Genomic DNA, 12,602 nt, shown 5'->3' with positions numbered 1-12,602 from the left:
CTCCAACTTCAATATTCTCATATTTTTTGTGCCCAGTCTTTACCAATTATTTGTTTGTCTATTGGTATACATGTATGTTTATTCATACTGTTTTTCAAAATAACGAATGAATAAAATGTTTGAAATATTTTATTTGTTCATAACTTATTAAAAATGACAAAAAGATGACTGCATTTTGTTTTATTTCACATCATGATCACTCATAGAGCCAGACTTGAAGAAGTATAGTGATATAGCCACAGGTGTTTGACTGACTTTCTCCTACCCAAGAGGGCATGTGTTTGAATCCCAAGTTGGAAAACACAGTTCAAAGGTCAGTTGATGTATCCTGATTGCAGGCAAAGAGAAACACTCTATGATGGGCACCTGTAAAATAGAAGATACATAATCTTTACTCTTATCCATAAAACGTGAAAGTTGTTAGTAAAATAAAAAAGAAATGGTCTACCATTTTTTTCAAATACAATTCTTGATAATATTTCTTGTAAAAGTACACATTTATCTTAAGAGATAAAAAACAACACTACAGTACAAATTTGTTTTGTAAAAGCCATTTTTCAAATTTAAATGAAATGCCTGCCTTGACAGTGATATTTTGTATTATGATTACATATATTTGTAAAAAATTGGTAGTTTGCAAGAAGCAATAGCAAGTATTTTCTTATTTCATACTGTTTTAATGGCAATTGCATCTGTTTTTGAAAGACTGGGTCTAATAACAATAAAAAATCTAATAATAATCCTACTCCCCGATTACTGTTTGCATAGTTTTTGCAATACTAGTAGTTGGTTTAATCATACGCTGAGATATACAGTCATACCCAATGCTTTTCAGTGCTGCAACACTGCATCTCAGATCACTGAGCTTTTCTTTCAAAAGATTGCCTGCAATGAAAAACTTAATAAATCATATCAATAACAAACAAAGAGGATACTGTAATTGACAATAGGTCTACCTATTTGTAATGACAAATGTCATTTGTATACCGTTAGTATATAGAATTGTATATTAAAACATATTTGAGTGTGTAAACTTACATACCTTAAGGAAACAGTTCAAATAATATTCGCTAACTAAACTCTTTCTTAAATTTGTACTTGTAGGGTTTTCAATCGAATAGAACAAAGAATTAACGAACGTAATAGTACATGTGATTAATTAACATGTTAACGCCATAACAATTATTATACACAGTACAAGCGATAAGAAATGTATATAGTTGGTATCGAAATGTGTCATAACCTGAAAACATAGTAATGTGACACAGGAAACAGCTGTTTAAACGGGTCAAACCATGCCATAGCAACCGTAGTCGACAAAAGGTTACCACCCACTATATTTATTAAAATAAATAGTAAATATCTATTTTGATTATTCGAAAAGCGAAGCAAATCAAATCACTATTTGCGATTTTTTTTTAGTATACTCACATCTACTGTTTGTTTATATTTTCGTCCGATTCTTCCCCCTTTTGAAGAGTAATTACGTACGAAAGCGTTTATAAAACGGTCGCAGAAATCTTTGTACGCAACTTCGTACGAAGTGATCGCTTGCTTAACATGCATTCATAAAAATAGTCATACATGACGAAAGTTGGCTCTTGAAATAACCAAACTTTCAATAGTTGATAACAACGACGATTTTGAAACCAGGCAGCTCTCCCTGTATATGTTTCTGCATATACACCAGAGGCACCGTCCCTTAGCACTTTCAGTGCTTTGATTCACTAGCTGTTATCACTTCAGACATATCTGAACTTTCACTTTGAAATCAATCAAATTTATAAAAACTATTACAAATGTTACTCTATACAAAACTTTTATTTCAAATAATTCCAAACAAGCTCAAACTTATATCCAACGTTCATAACGGTCCATTTCTCTGCAGCCATATTACATGTTAACATAGGAATATTCCACCTACTTTTCATTTCCAATCCATGAATTTTGCCTAATCAGGCGGGGGATATCAATTCTGTTAATTTACTGTTCAATTACATTTATGCCAATTATAGCAGTAAAACAGACACTAAAATTGAAATAAAAAATCAAATTAGGCGGTATGATGTTTCTCTGCACTTTCTATAGCATGTCATCTTACATATATGCAATTGAAAATACTAGCAGTGAATCATGAATCATGAATCTTGAAGTTTTTTATAACTTATTTCCATCTCACTTGTGCACCAATTGACCTGGAAGCGATCAATATGGCATTTAGTGGTGTTAAAATGTCTTTAAACAAAAGATCACTATTTGTATATAGACAGGTCAACATCACCCCAGCAGTCTGTTTTGTTTTGTCACTTGTGCTGTCCATGTAATTGTCATTCGTTCAGTCCATGTAATCTGTAATCACGTGTGTACAATGTTCTGTATGGGGTGATGTCTTAAACAGGTTTTATATATTTAATTTACAATTCCATTGGTCGATATTTATATAATTTTATGCCGACATAAAATGTTTTATGGATCTGCGGGTTGAACTGAATCACCCCTTGCTAAATGTGCGGGTTTAACCGGTTACATCTAAAGCGTGGCTTATCAGCGTTCCACGCCGTGACCAGTGGTCACGTGGTGTGTGCTTGGCTTATCAGCGTTCCAAGCCGTGACCAGTGGTCACGTGGTGGGTGTCAGCCTATCACTAGCCTCCCGCGTCAGCCATTCTAGAAAAATCTTTTGAGATACGTGCTTGCATATTTTGAGCAAAATATTTTGCATAATTTTCCTCCACCTCACAATCCACCTCCATACATATTCAAATAATCTATGTATGTATTATTTCATGCACTTCTTTATGTTGTATATTTGTAGTGCAGTCAACTCATTTCTAAATTGTTTGTGTATTGTTTCATACGTCATTTCTTTGAACATATACATGTTTAGGCATTTGTTCTAGTATATTTTGGTTTTATTGTTACACGGTTTTTCATTATTGGGCGGTTATTTGGACGCCCAATGTGCTAGTCGTGAATAATATGTTACGAGGATGTCAAACACGTATTTATTATTTAGTTTTGACATTGAATAAATGTCCTTTTCACTGACTGTGGTTTATTATTCACGTCTCCCTCTTAGTTGAACTTGTCATGGACAGCCCCTCCTTATTCAGTAGCAATACATAAATATCTTCACCGCACCAGACAACTTTCTATTTTTCCTCTAACCATCTATTACTTGGAACGTTAAACTGCAAAGTTTGGTGGTACTTTCAATTTGTTTAATAACACTCTGACAATCAACTGACAGTTTATCATATAACTGTTTTAAGTATATTATATCGTCTCATAACCTGGTATTAAAGTTTTTTTTTTATGTCATTACATAGTTGAAGATTAGTCGTTTGTATCAGATAATATCTAAATAATTAAACACATTTGTATTTCTTTTTTAATATTTTGTTCCATTTCACGGGCATGTTTTGTACCCTGTATTATGTCTTTTTACATTTGTCTTGTGATGTATTTAAACATATGTTTATAAGTTTTCACCACAATATGAACTGAAGAACCCTGAGAAGAGTTGTTGTAAAATATCCACCTTCTACATATATAACAAAAATGAACTATTCTGAAAACAATGCATATGAATGGACCAAGAGCACAAATCTGACAAGTTGAAGCATATGAATTTTACTCTACGTCAAATCCAATGTTCAAAACTAAAGTGAAAAAGTTAGTATGTTTTTAGTTCTACTGGCCAAATGCCAGAAGAGCTTATGCGATGGTAATGTGTACGTAGTATGTGCATCCGTGCGTCCGTGCGTCTGTAAACAATTGCTTGTGAACACGATACAGTCTTCAGTTTTGATTGTATCTCGATGAAACTTGTATAGTATCTAGATATCCATTAGAGCTCGGTTCCTTTCGAAAACCAGCCAGATCCGACCATGCATGCCTAGATTATGGGCCTTGAAAGTATTAAGAAATCAGTTCGTCTGTAAACAATTGCTTGTGAACATGATACAGTCTTCAGTTTTGATTGTATCTCTATGAAACTTATACAGTATTTAGATATCCATTAGAACTCGGTTCCTTTGAAAACAAGCCAGATCTGCCCATGCATGCCTGGATTATGAGTCTTGAACGTATAAAAAATGATATTTTAAGCTAAGTCTATTTTTAGCCAAGTCTACATGAGCGAAGTCTATTTTTAGCCAAGTTTACATGTAAAGTCACAATTGCTTGTGAAGGTTTGTTCAAATTATGCCCCTGGGGTCATTACTGCCCCACCACGGAGATTGTCCCGCAAGGGACCAGTGCGGCAAATGCAAACGACCTCGGCGACGTTGGCGGAGGCCCAGGGAAGAGTTCTCTTTTCTTTGTAAGGGACGGACTCCCCCCTCCCTTAAATTGGGAAATGTTAAAAACCTTTTTGTCTGAAACCACTATACAAACCCTTGCTATTTTGAACAAGGCTTTATTTAGCGGTCCACTACCATGGTTGTTCAAATTATGCCCCTTGGGTCAAAACTGGCACTGCCCTGGGTGTCACAATTTTCCTAGAGACTAATTTAAGAAATATTTTTTCAAAATCTTCTTGTTTCAAACCACTAGGCCCATATCTTTGGTATTTGTTGTGATGCAATTGAAAACATTTGAAATAATGCCCCTAGGGAAAAAGCTGGCCCCACCCCTTTTGACTTACTTATTAATTTTTACGGTAAAGCTACAGTAATGAAATTTTGACCATGTGAACAGTTTTGTAAACAAGCATTATTGTTGTCCTCGAATGTCATTGACTTTGACATTTGACCGACTTTTTATTTTTAAAGCTACAGAAATGAAATTTTGACGATGAGTTAAGTTTTGAAAACAAATATTTTTTACCCTCAGATTACCTTTACTTGGCACATATTAAAATAGTTCATGCAACTAATCTGCTTACAACACTTCCTGTCCTCAGATGTTGAACGTGCAGCTTTTTCACCTAACCCAAACACTAAAAGTGAACTATATATTTGTTGCCTATGACTCAAACGTACATGCTCTGGATTGAAAATGACCACAAGAGCCATGCCAGTAGAGCATAGGCCCTTTTGGGTATCTTGTTATATTTTGCTTAAAAAGAATTCAAACAGTAGCAAGCATGCCAGTTTTGTAGTTTAGTTTGATATACATCATTGAAAGTTTCTAGGAAAACTTCTTCCAATATACCAAGTTTGGTCACTATATGTCAAATCTTTAAAAAAAATATTCGATATCATAAGAAAGTTTGATGCCACCCTTCATCGGCCAGCCTAAACAACGATGCAAGGCAATACATGGTCATCAATAATTGTGGGAAGTATTAAGTCCATTGAATAAAGGGTATAAAAGTTACCAGTATTCATAAAAATCCCAACTTGCCCTAAAACTTTAACCTGCCCTAAAACTCTAACTTAACTTCCAGATGTTAATCAGGTGCCATAATGTATATTGAGGTTAAGATGGAGTTATGTAACTTAATTGTGCGATGATCCTGGAGTTTTAAGTGAATTGAATGAAGAGTATTGGAGTTTTAATTGAGAATGCCAATCTGCCCTTAAGTTCTAACCAGACGCCGAAGCCGGGGCGAGTAGTAAAGCCTACATATTCTTCGAATCATGGAGCTGATAATACCACGAAAGTCATGTTCTAAGACTTGTCTCATTCTTCAAGTATTAAACTCTTGTCAAACTTTCAGTATGTGTTGCATTAAGCCTGAAATTTAACTGATTTTGCAAAGTTTCTTATATAAATAGTCTTATGACAAAAACTATCTGCCCCTCTCTCGTTTGTTTTAATATACGTTATTTAGTTCGGGATGTTTTAACACAGAAAAAAGTGCTTGTTGAAAACAACCTGATAATAACAATACAACATAACTGGGTGCGTAGCTGCCTATACATGAATTTCATGTATAGGCAGCTACACACCTGATTAAATACAAGTCTGAATCCACATCAATTCTGACAAAAAAACAACAAAAAAAACAATACAGCAAAAGTTACAATATTCGTATTTTGCTATACATGCAGTTACAGACATGTAATGGTCATTGACATTGGAAATTTAATTAGGAAATTCAGTGGCAAAAAGGACTGAACATTATCTTCTGTTAGACAAAATGAATGTTATTAACATAATCATAACTTATTTGTTTACTATCTAAGAGAAAAAAATCTTCCCAATAAAGGATTTTGTTGATTTATTAACCTAAAACTGTCTATTTTAAGTACTTAAATAAAGCACGTCAGAAAGCAGAGAATATACCATTGTTTTCATAAATTTAGGCCCCCAGACCCCCTAGCATGAATCCACATGAATAAAGGACTAGCTACGCCCCTAATGACCAGCACATTTCCCTGCCATATCAAACTTGCTACAAATTCTTCTCTCTCTATATATAATACCACATGCAAATAACTCATAAATGTGGTATTTATATCAAATATATAGCAAATTTTACAATAAATGTTCCATGTGAGCAGGATAAATGTTTATTAATTTAGCGGGTGCTATGATAAGATTGTTGGTCATTTTAGGTTTTCTGAACAGAGTGTATGGAAATAATGTACCCTGAATAGAGCTACCCTGATTTTTTATTACCTTTAACTTGAATGAGAGTGGGACATTACGGACCATGATTTATAAATACTACAGTTTGTTTTAACTTTATAGCGTACCATATTTGCGGACATTGCGGATCATGATTTATAATTTTACTCACAGTTTGTTTTAATGTGCGAGTCTTTACAACCCAGTGTGAATAACTATGTTCACATTGTTTGATATGCTATATGTTTTTGTTGTTGTTGTTTGTGTATATTTGTGAATCATCAATTCAAGTCAAGATAACTTTCCATTACTTCATTCATTCCAATACAAACCTATATATATACATCCCAAAATATGGTCTGTTATGTCTGGTCCGTATATTCAGTAATTCATAAGAGTATAGTACAGTCACCAGAACCACAATTGAATGTCCCTCTCTAGAAAAAAATAATATTTTTTATTGGTGCGGCAGGGAATCAAACGTGCGACCCCTGAATAGAATGACATTCATGTGTGTTATTCACTGTCAATTGTAACCACAGCCCCCCCCCCCCCAGGTCTGGGAAATAGCAGGGACTTTGACTTTCGGTCCAGCCAAAACCGGGTAAAATCCCCGCACAGCAGGGACGAAGTGATGGTAAAATGCCCACCTAATGTCCCCGCACCTCAGGGACCCTATGTAAGGCCCATTCCCTGCTATATTTGGCGCGAAGACAAAACCACCACATTCACCCGGCACTGCTGGGCCATCGGGGAGGTAAAAACACGGCCCGATTCCCCGGCTATCCCCAGGTCTGGAGGGCGTGGTTACAATCGACATGTGCATTACCACTAGAAAACTTGTATAGAATGTAATACATTTGAATGATATAACCTGTTCACACTAGTCATTCGAAAATGCCGTCCAGGCTTCTTTTTTAAATGATGCCAGGCATTCTAGAAATCTATCATGAACGTGTGAATGACTACTGTTCACACGTTCATGATCTGTTAGTCATTCGAAAATGCCGTCCAGTCTTTTTGTTTTGGCTTAACACTGAAACGTTATTATCATAAATGTCTGTCTATTATCATAAATGTCTGTCTTACCTGGCTTTTTCAACTTCTGTTTTGCTTTCGGCAAACCACAAATCTTCCCCAAAATCCAACCAGGATCAACACTTTTCCCACACCCTGTGCAAAACTGTCTGAAAATTAACAAATCAAATAAAACATAATTATCATCGGCGAATTTCCTTAGCAGCAATTTATATCCTGAATTTATACCACACAGACTATATAAACAATATTAATTAAACAAATATTTCAATATTACCGGTCCCGCCATATTGAATCACAACATTGACTGTAAAATAACATCAGTAAATTCAGAAAATAAAACTTTTTATAAGTAAAATGACTGTTTTAATTTTCTCAATTCTTTGTTCTTATTCACTTGTTGTCTTTGATCGATTTGTAGTAAAGTGGTCTGTTATTAAAGAGGCCTGCTTCTTACGGGCATTAAAGCTATGGAGGGTGTCATGATATTTTAAAGGCGAGGTCTTGAAAGGGCAACATCTTTATTCCACCACCTGCTCTAATATAATGACCGGTGCCACATTTGCAGATTTGTTTAATACTGCTTCAATTATGTTGTCCCGCAATTTAATCCGCAGTGTCTTTTTTTAGAGATGTTCTCTGTGTTTTTACATTTTCGATCTTCTGCAATGTCAAAGTCACTACAATTTTATCATTTGCTTCAAGAGGTTCAAATATAGACCTGACCCAATATTTGGAAATGCTTAAATGATGAATTACTCTAACTAGTCTAAAATGTTTTTTGTGATAGTAAGTTTGACCTCACCCTCAACATTAATACATCTACAGTATTAAGAGTGGGTACCCGGTGAAATACTACAATAAAATGTTGTCAAGTTAGATCTTTTAAATGTTCTTCAGAATGTGCGACAGCATAAGATATTATCTTTTACAATAATTAACAACAAACTATCGACAAAACATCAACAAAAAGGGTAAGCATATAATCTTAAAACACTGGGAACATAAAAGCCTAACATGGATGGGTAAAATAGCTGTAGTAGAAACGTATACGCGCCACCAAAGAAAATACAGTATATCCATTTACAGTGATGGCGAATTCATTCTGAGATAGAAAGTTAAACAAAAAAGGGAAAACAAACGTTGTATCAAACGGTTATGGAGAATAAAAGCTTACAAACATTGACTATTTTCTTGACTCTATAAAAGCGTTACGTGCTATACGATTCATGGATAAATCTTTCTTAAAGTGTTAGGTTATTGTCCATTTCTGGACGAAAGTGTTAGGTTATTGTCCATTTCTGGACGAAAGTGTTAGGTTATTGTCCATTTCTGGCCGATGTTCTGGAAGAATGGACCAAAATAAATAATGTTTATGCCTTGAATTAAATAAAAATAGCCAATTCACTAATACGGAATAACAAAAACGTTCACTATTTACGAAAAACGCTATTTTACAAACAGTGGTATGAAAATCAAAATTTTATCAAATCGAATTTATACGGCATAATATCACAGAGTTCATGAGATGCCAAACTCTCATACATGTAAAACCACCCGGACGGAATCGAATATATAACTGATTTTAGCATAAACAAAAAAGTATATACACGATATTGCTCAAAACAACAGCAACACCGCCAGCCTCAGAATTAAACTGGGTGAAAATCTGGCAAACAAAGGTTGGAATTTTGATTGGAACAATATATACTGTAATATATCTACAACAGATATTACATTACGTAGCTTTCATAATAAATTTCTGTAATACCAACCAATAAACAGACTGCTATTTCAGTTCAAACTTGTCGATTGTACACTTACGCTCATTCTGTTGAACCATAATACGAGGAGTATTACAAACACAACAACTATGGAATAAATTAAACGTTTTCATAGTTTCAACACAAATTAATATGGTTATAAGTAAACATGAAACCTTATTGGGAAGTGAATAAAAACAAATACAATACAATTTGTAACTTTCTCATAATTTTAAATCAATTTAAGATAGAACCAAGTAGAATACTACAAGACTATCATTTAAAGCATAAATGATGTATTTGAAAGTAAAGATTCAAATAGAGGAGAGAAAGCGTTGAACGACAATACATTTGGGACCAACAATAAAAAAAAAATGGGAAGTTCTTAAATTACCAACATTGACTAACAATTTAAAAGCCATATATAAAAAATATTGTAGGTTGTTGTCTCAAATCTTGTAAGTAAACAGCAAACCACAAATGTATCCAATAAACTTTTAGAGCAGTAAAGTTTTCAGAGTTAACCACGATGCTGTTAACAACGTCGTTAACTTTAACAAAGTTCTGAACAATCGGCCCAAAGTTTATAATATTTAAGGATATCCCTATACGCTTACATATGAACAGACTCGTACAGCGTCATGACAAGAAAAAAGTGCAACGCTGTGTCTAGAAGAAATCTGTAGCGCCATCTCCTGAAGAAACGTGCAGCCCCATGTCAAGATAGAACGTGCAACGCCATGTGTCGAAGAAACGTGCAGCCCCATGTCAAGATAGAACGTGCAACGCCATGTGTCGAAGAAACGTGCAGCGCCATATCAAGAAAGAACGCGTAGCAAAATGTCAATAAAGAACGTGAAGGGCCATGTAGAGAAGGAACGTGTAGCGTCGTGTCGAGAAGGAACGTGCAGCACCATGTCTTGAAGAAACATGCAGCGCCATGACAAGAAAAAACGTGTAGCTCCATGCCTTCAAGAAACGTGCAGTGCCATGTCAAGAAATAACGTGTAACGCAATGCCTTTAAGAAACGTGCAGCGCCATGTCCAGAATGAACGTGCAGCCTCATGCATTGAAGACACGTGCAGCGCCATGTCAAGAAAGAACGTGTAGCACCATGTCTTGAAAAAAACAAACATGTAGCGCCATGTCAAGAAAGAACGTGTAGCGCCATGTCAAGAAAGAACGTGTAGCGCCAGGTCAAGAAAGAACGTGTAGCGCCATGTCAAGAAAGAACTTGTAGCGCCATTCTTGTTAAACGCGCAGCGCCATTTCAAGAAGGAACGTGTAGTGCCATGTCAAGAAAGAACGTGAAGCGCCATGTCAAGAAAAAACGTGTAGCGCTATGTCAAGAAAGAACGTGTAGCGCCATGTCAAGAAAGAACGTGTAGCGCCATTCTTGTTAAACGCGCAGCGCCATTTAAAGAAAGAACGTGTAGCGCCATGTCAAGAAAGAATGTGTAGCGCCATTCTTGTTAAACGCGCAGCGCCATTTAAAGAAAGAACGTGTAGCGCCATGTCAAGAAAGAACGTGTAGCGACAAGTCAAGAAAAAACGTGAAGCATTATGTCAAGAAAGAACGTAGAGCGCCATGTCAAGAAAGAACGTCTATCGCCATGTCAAGAATAAATGTGCAGCGCCATGTTAAGAAAGAACATATAGCGCCATGTAAAGAAAGAACGTGCAGCATCATGTCAAGAATAAATGTGCAGCGCCATGTTAAGAAAGAACATATAGCGCCATGTCAAGAAAGAACGTGCAGTGCCATGTCTTGAGGAACGTGCAGTGCCATTTCAAGAAAGGACGTGAAGCGCCATGTCAAGAAACAACATCAAGCGACATGTCAAGAAAAAACGTGAAGCATTATGTCAAGAAAGAACGTAGAGCGCCATGTCAAGAAAGAACGTCTAGCGCCATGTCAAGAACAAATGTGCAGCGCCATGTTAAGAAATAACATATAGCCCCATGTCAAGAAAGAACGTGCAGCATCATGTCAAGAATAAATGTGCAACGCCATGTTAAGAAAGAACTTGTAGCACCATGTCAATAAAGAACGTGCAGGGCCATGTCTTGAGGAACGTGCAGTACCATTTCAAGAAAGGACGTGAAGTACCATGTCAAGAAAGAACGTCAAGCGACATGTGTTGAAGAATCGTGCAGCGCCATGTCAAGAAAGATTTTGTAGCGCCATGTCTTGAAGAAACGTGCAGCGCCATGTTTAGAAAGAACGTGTAGCACCATGTCAGGAAGGACGTGTAGCACAATGTCAGGAAGGACGTGTAGCGCCATGTCAAGAAAGAATGTGTAGCGCCATGTCAGGAAGAACGTGTAGCACCATGTTTAGAAAGAACGTGTAGCACCATGACAAGAAAGAACGTGTAGCGCCATTTCAAGAAAATACGTGTAGCGCCATGCCAAGAAAGAACGTGCAGCATCATGTCAAGAAAGAACGTGCAGCGCTATGTCATGGAAGAACGTGCAGCGCCATGTCAAGAAAGAACTTGTAGCGCCATGTCTTGAAAAAACGTGCAGCGCCATGTCAAGAAAGAACTTGTAGCGCCATGTCTTGAAAAAACGTGCAGCGCCATGTCAAGAAAAAACGTGCAGCGCCACGTCAAGAAAGAACATGCAGCGCCATGTCAATGAAGAACGTGAAGCGCAATGTCAAGAAAGAACGTGTAGGGACATGTAAAGAAAAAACGTGAAGCATTATGTCAAGAAAGAACGTGTAGCGCCATGTCAAGAAAGAACTTGTAGCGCCATTCTTGTTAAACGCGCAGCGCCATTTCAAGAAGGAACGTGTAGTGCCATGTCAAGAAAGAACGTACAGCGCCATGTCAAGAAAAAACGTGTAGCGCTATGTCAAGAAAGAACGTGTAGCGCCATGTCAAGAAAGAACGTGTAGCGCCATTCTTGTTAAACGCGCAGCGCCATTTAAAGAAAGAACGTGTAGCGCCAGGTCAAGAAAGAACGTGTAGCGCCATTCTTGTTAAACGCGCAGCGCCATTTAAAGAAAGAACGTGTAGCGCCATGTCAAGAAAGAACGTGTAGCGACAAGTCAAGAAAAAACGTGAAGCATTATGTCAAGAAAGAACGTGTAGCGCCATGTCAAGAAGGAACTTGTAGCGCCATTCTTGTTAAACGCGCAGCGCCATTTCAAGAAGGAACGTGTAGTGCCATGTCAAGAAAGAACGTGAAGCGCCATGTCAAGAAAAAACGTGTAGCACTATGTCAAGAAAGAACGTGTAGCGCCATGTCAAGAAAGAACGTGTAGCGCCATTCTTG

Source organism: Mya arenaria, chromosome 5 (assembly GCF_026914265.1).
Source record: "Mya arenaria isolate MELC-2E11 chromosome 5, ASM2691426v1".
Classification (NCBI taxonomy): Eukaryota; Metazoa; Mollusca; class Bivalvia; order Myida; family Myidae; genus Mya; species Mya arenaria.
This window is presented reverse-complemented; position numbering follows the sequence as displayed.